The sequence below is a fragment of the Pteropus vampyrus genome, unplaced genomic scaffold (assembly GCF_000151845.1).
Source record: "Pteropus vampyrus isolate Shadow unplaced genomic scaffold, Pvam_2.0 Scaffold88, whole genome shotgun sequence".
NCBI classification, from domain to species: Eukaryota; Metazoa; Chordata; class Mammalia; order Chiroptera; family Pteropodidae; genus Pteropus; species Pteropus vampyrus.
The window spans coordinates 2,918,858-2,924,971 of NW_011888869.1; positions in this window are offsets into that span (position 1 = coordinate 2,918,858).

Sequence of the window (6,114 nt, forward strand, 5' to 3'; positions counted from 1 at the left end):
ATCTGTAATTACAAATCACAAACAGGCACTTATATTTACCCTGTGATTCTCTTATTTCTGGTTATTGGTTCATTTTCATTTTTGCTGTTCTTTCTTTCTTTTAGTTTACGGATCTAAGTTTGGTCTAGCCCTCTCACTCCCTCCCCAAATTTGTGTAAATTCCTCTTCTTCTAGGTTTTACTTTAACAAGCTTATAATCTTTATCCTATTTTTAAACAGAAAGGAATAACTACTGAAAACCGTTATAGCTAAATAACAAAGCTAACTTTGAAGTCTAGCATCTAATTAGAGCTGTTTCAGAGACCACATATTAGCTTCCCTGAGGATCAAAAAAGACAATGCCTTGAAGGCCACCACAGTATTGATTAAGCAGCTGGATTCTTTTACTATCTGCTCTCCTTCTTTTTTTTTTTTTTTTTAATTAGTCCCTGGCGAATATGACTGGAAGACACGGTAAGTAAAAGTTATTGGTCTCATTACTGAGACTCATAGAAAATGTAAAAATTCTAGACTTGCACTGTATAAGAAATCCTCAGCCTCAGATCAGCCTCAGATATTTTTTACTCTATAGTTTTGCTGTGCTTAAAGAATAAATTTCAAATCCATTAAAGCCTAGTACAAGAAGGCACTCTGTTTCCAGTCTTGTCTTTCACTATTTTCTTCCATGACACCTGCTGTTCAGTGATGCTCAACATCTCTTGAAAAGTGAAGTATGTTGTTAATAATTTATTGCTCCAGGTCATCCTTTCTATTGTTGCCTCTGGAAACAAATTAGATATGTTCTCTTCTCTTAGCTGCCAAACCATAATTCAGGCTAATCATCCACTAACTGGATAACACACAAGAAAACAGGAATATTCCTTCTTCTTCAATTTCTGATTAGTTACAAACATAGGCCATACTTTCTGAAGTCTATAAATTAAAGTCTCCTACACTCCATTCCCAATGAGATCTTTTTTTTTTTTTTCATAGTGCCTGTACCTTTAAAGGCAAGTATCTCTGTCCCCAGCAAAAGTAAAATGCTTACACACACAAGAGTTCCATTAATGTTTATGGGTCAAATAAATGAAAAAATGAATGTTGGTATTCGTGGTTGCAAATAACTAATGAGAAAATTAAAATTTACTGTAATGATACAAAGAGTCTACGGGAAGGGATGAAGCAAGGCCTTAGAACAGAACCGTAACTGGGACTGCTATACCTACTTCTTCTTTCTTCCAATAAGCTTCATTTCTTTGCCTCCAATTTTTTCCCTCCCTCTCTTCTCTGTCACTCCCTCTCCCTGTAATTCAGCTGCTCCCGTTTATCTTTTCACAGAACATGATCCCACATCGCCCCAACTGCTTTTCGCAATTCATATTCACAAATACAGAAACTCATTTGCCCCTCTTAGGTCAAGCATTTATCCAGACATAACTATAGCCAAAGGGTCAGATGCACACAACACAAATACAGTGGCAATCATGCAGATGGAAGAGGAAAAGAGGTAAATTCTAGAAATGGGTGGTGGGCACACAGTAAGCTAGGTATCTCACAGTAGTCTACCAGACAATGAATGATATAAATGGGCTATTAGCAGAAATAATTGAATCATATTTATTTAGATCTCATAATATAGATTCTCATAATATAGACAATTTCTTAGGTCATGCCAAGAAATTAAAGACTTTCCATCTTTCAAGTATACTTTGAATATTCTAACGATGCCCATCAAATACTGTCTTGTTCCCTCTTAATCCCCAATCTGTCCTTGCAATTCAGAAACCACAAAGTCCATGATATTGTCACTTTCCCTGCTGCATCATTTCACAGTCAAATGTAAAGACTCTTCCTAGACCAACCTCTCAAATTAAAGTCTGGATTTTGCTCCCCACAGTTCCAAATTTATAATGTCATGTCTACTACTATACCAACTCCTCCGCCCGTGCCCCCTCTTCGATCCCTACAATCCCTGATGCTGTATTCTTTTATTTCTCATTCTTGAGGATAAACCTAATTTCACCATGAAAGAAAAAGAGTGATTTGAAGTACCAGCTATTTTGACCAGCTCTCTGAAATACCTGTATTTTCAACTCAGTTCATTTTTATTGTTCCAGCTCATCAAAACCGCTCATATTCAGACAATTCTTATTGTTTTACATTAACAGGAAGATTTCTGAATGCCTTGCCAAAACTGTTTCTTCCTTTACCTTCTACATTACACTTCCTTAGTTTCAACTACTGCTCATCTTGGGAAATTTTATGAAAGAGTTGACTCCTGTTTTCTACATTTTTCAGGATTCCTTCATTTGAACTTTAACCTCAACTAGATTAGGAAAAATAAAAATATTTTTGACTGGATTCATTCAATAAACAAATATTCATTTTTTCTTATTCATTCATAACATATCAGACACTGTACTAGATGTCAGATATTCAGAGGTAAACGATGAAGCCCTGGTCCTCTGCACTCCATGCTAATGGGGTATGGAGTTACCTGGGTGACTCATGCAACCAGAGGAGGAGTTGACTAACCAAGCTGGAGTCAGAGTAAGAATGAAGCTGAACTTTAGAAATCTCTTGAGATAAGAAATCACTCCAAGAAGAGCAAATACTGAGGACCTGTACTGTATTAGACTCTTTTCTATTCATAATCTTATATAATTCTCACAATCGTATAATTTAAATAGTGCAAGCCAGGGGTCCCCAACTCCTGAGCTACAGACTGGTAGTGGTCTATGGCTTGTTAAGAACAGGTCATACAGCAGAAGGTGAGCAGCGGGTAAGGGAGCAAAGCTTCATCTGTATTTGCAGCCACTCCCCAGCATTAGCAAGACCACCTCAGCTCCACTACAGATCATCAGGCATCAGACTCTTATAAGAGCACCAGTCCCTGGTGCCAAAAATATTGAGGATCGCTGGTATAAGCTCCATTTTTCAGATGAAGAAACTAAGGCTCAAAAAGATGAACAAATCATCTAAGATCATGTAATTACTAAAATTGAGAGCTAAGATTTAAACCCAAATCTCAAAACCTCATCGTCCATCTTCTTTTCATTATATCATTTTGCTTCCACACCAGAATCCAAGAAAATGAAAAGTGACATTTATTCCTTATTTTTTAAAGAAATATCAAACATTTACAACTTTCTCATTCACTTATGCCAATGGCCAAGTGATTCTATAACTGTCACTTTCCCATTTGTGAGCCTTTCCACAACCGACCCCATAGCTTTGAATACATCCTACATTTATGTAATTAATCCAATAGTATGGAAATATATGTTTAAGTTTAATAGATATATTAAAACTGAAGCAATTAGTGTTACTTCATCAATGCAAGTTAAGAAAAGCTAGCTGCATATTTAGGTCTGAAAATAAAAAGAAAATAAAAAAGATGTTAAAAGATTTTTTTAAAGGTCAGTTAAAATTAGAGTAGTATATGTATGCATATTACAATGTTATTATAATTTAAATGTGTTATTCGGCAAGATACATAAAAAATAAACCCAATATGACAGATTTTGTATTGCTTACATAACACCTCACAAAGCCATTTGAGATGGCTCTGCATTAAGAAGTAAACCTCCATCTGTGAACACTGTTATCAAAATGTCCACAAAGTGAACACTGACCCCTACAGTATGACTTTTGAGAAAAGCTCATATTGGAGACATATGTCAGTAATACAATTTTTAAAAAATGGAAAAGGGATCTACTACATAAATATATATAAAGTTAGTGACCATTTGATCTATGTCTTTCATTTTCTTCTGACAGCTGTGCCACGCATGGAAATCCCAGAATCTATCATGAATAATGCATAAGCAACACACAGATCCATTTAGCCATGTTAAAAATCTCTGGCTTCAGATGGACATTTCATTCATTCGGTGGGGTGAGAGACTAATCTTCATTTTAGGTGGGAGAAAGAGGAATTTTCATTTTCCAGTTCAGTAAGCTAAAGTACACACTTTCATGTGGATACACATGCATGTACACTGCCTGCACACAGACAGGAACAACAAACACAACTATTTCAAGCGATATCATTTTAATCTCAAAATGTGAGCTATTAGCAGTAATGTTTGATAACTCACTGGATACAAGATAAGATTTATGAAACTTCAAGAGCCAAAATCATTACCCAAAGTAAAGATGTCATTTTGAATATATTGCATGTACTTAAGTACATTTTCCAGACAGTGATTTGCATTGTGCTTGCTTATCTAAGCTTAACAAATAAAACTATATTATAAATGAGACCTGAGTGCTGGAGTCTGTGACATTCTATACACTGTAGGTACTGAAGGGAAAATGTTCCCCAAGGGACATCGAGCTCCCTTCCTTTCCTTTTTTTCTTTTGAGAATAAAGTGGTTTAATTCTTCTTCATCTCAAGTACTATAGGAAGTTTCTCACTGTCTCTTTTATTTCTGAAGTTCTTGGAAGAAGGTTCTTTAGTTCTCTTGATCACCTTTATGTCCAAACTGAAATTCCAGTTATTACTGAGTGGGTTGGTCCCTGTTCGCCATCTCGCCTCCCACAGCTCCTTTCTTGTCTACTGTCCCATACCCTCTAGGTAGATCTCGTCTCTCAAATCTCCATTAAAACTTTTTTGGCGTACCAACTTTTACTGAGTAAATGAGGGTTCCAGAAGACGCCTAATTGCAAAAATGTTTTGGAATGCGTTTACAACAAAAAACACAAGGAACACATTGAGTTTGTTTAGAGAAAGCACTTCTCCCTGTTTTCCTCCTGGTTCTCTCAAATGTCCACCTTTTCATGTACTCTTTGTCTATTTTGAGGCTGGTCTCATGGGTGCCATGACAGGGTATGCGAAATCAATAAGGGGTTTTCCCAAAATCAGTAAGAGGGTTATAGAGTCCCTCAAACCTGTATCTGCAATTTCAGGGACAGGAGGTCTTTTTAAATGATTTTAAATGATTTTTCTTTAGCAGTAGAAACAAACCAAATCCTATTTCTTCATCCCTTAAAATGTACAGCAGTGCTAGAGACAATGACGCGAACAAGACAAAAGAGCCTCCTTGTGTCCTTTCACTTCTTGTTAAGGTGCATATGGTAAGGATGACACTTCAATCTGTTGAAAACAGCAGCACCTCAGGCTGGAACCAAAAAAAACCATATACATATATATGTATTGGATTCTACCTCCCAGCCCTTGGTTATGTGAAATTACACTCTAGGAAAGAGTCCTGCACGCAGCTCTACAGAGCCATCAGTGCACTTCCCGTCATAAGTAGAAGTGCAGAGACACCAAGTACCTGACTTCTCCTCAGCATCCTATTAACGAATGTTATTTGGACCTTTGAAATATTTATAATTGGATTTCCTCCTTAGCTCCTTTGATTAGTCTTCTCTATTTGAGTATTTCATTATTACCTTTCTACCAATTTTACATTTTCTTTTCATTGTTCTCTTGCAGTTCCTGACGGGGGAAAAAAACATGCGGGACATAATTTATTGTAACCTTAAAAATTCAAAGGTTATTTTGGTTGCTATTATATTAGAAAAAAGTAAAATTTTAATCTAGACTAGATTCTAGTAGAACTTTTCATTTTATAAAATAGGAAATTGAAACGTAAAGAGATTAAGTAAAACGTGTCTAGATTTTCTCTTAGATTTAAATAAAACAGGATCTCAGGTTGCTTGGCTTCCTGACCAGTGCTTTTGACAATATGCCATGCTGCCTTCCATCCTGATGGTACATTTAGTTTGTCACACTCAGTGACAACTAATATCCCATGCTGTATTACTCACTATTACTTTATGTTTATTATTATTGTCTAAACTGCTGACTTATAAATATCTTGAAGGTGAAGGTTATGTCTGAGCCTATGGTATCTCTAGAAGCGACAACACTAAAATGTGGAGGAAATTTTGGGTGCTCACGGTGTCTCCACAAGGAGAGAATGCCATTAGAGTAACACTCAGGCCTCTCCTCCTTCCTCCCCTCTCTCTTCACCTCAAAACTCACACTAGTTCAGAGAAAGATAAGAGAACGCTTGACTCTCAGGCCAGGACTTCTGTTTTTACAATTCCATGTAGATACCATTCTCAATGTAGTCTATTTCGTGGCTCTGCATCTGGCCTTTCTCTAAGGGGTCTAATTATCT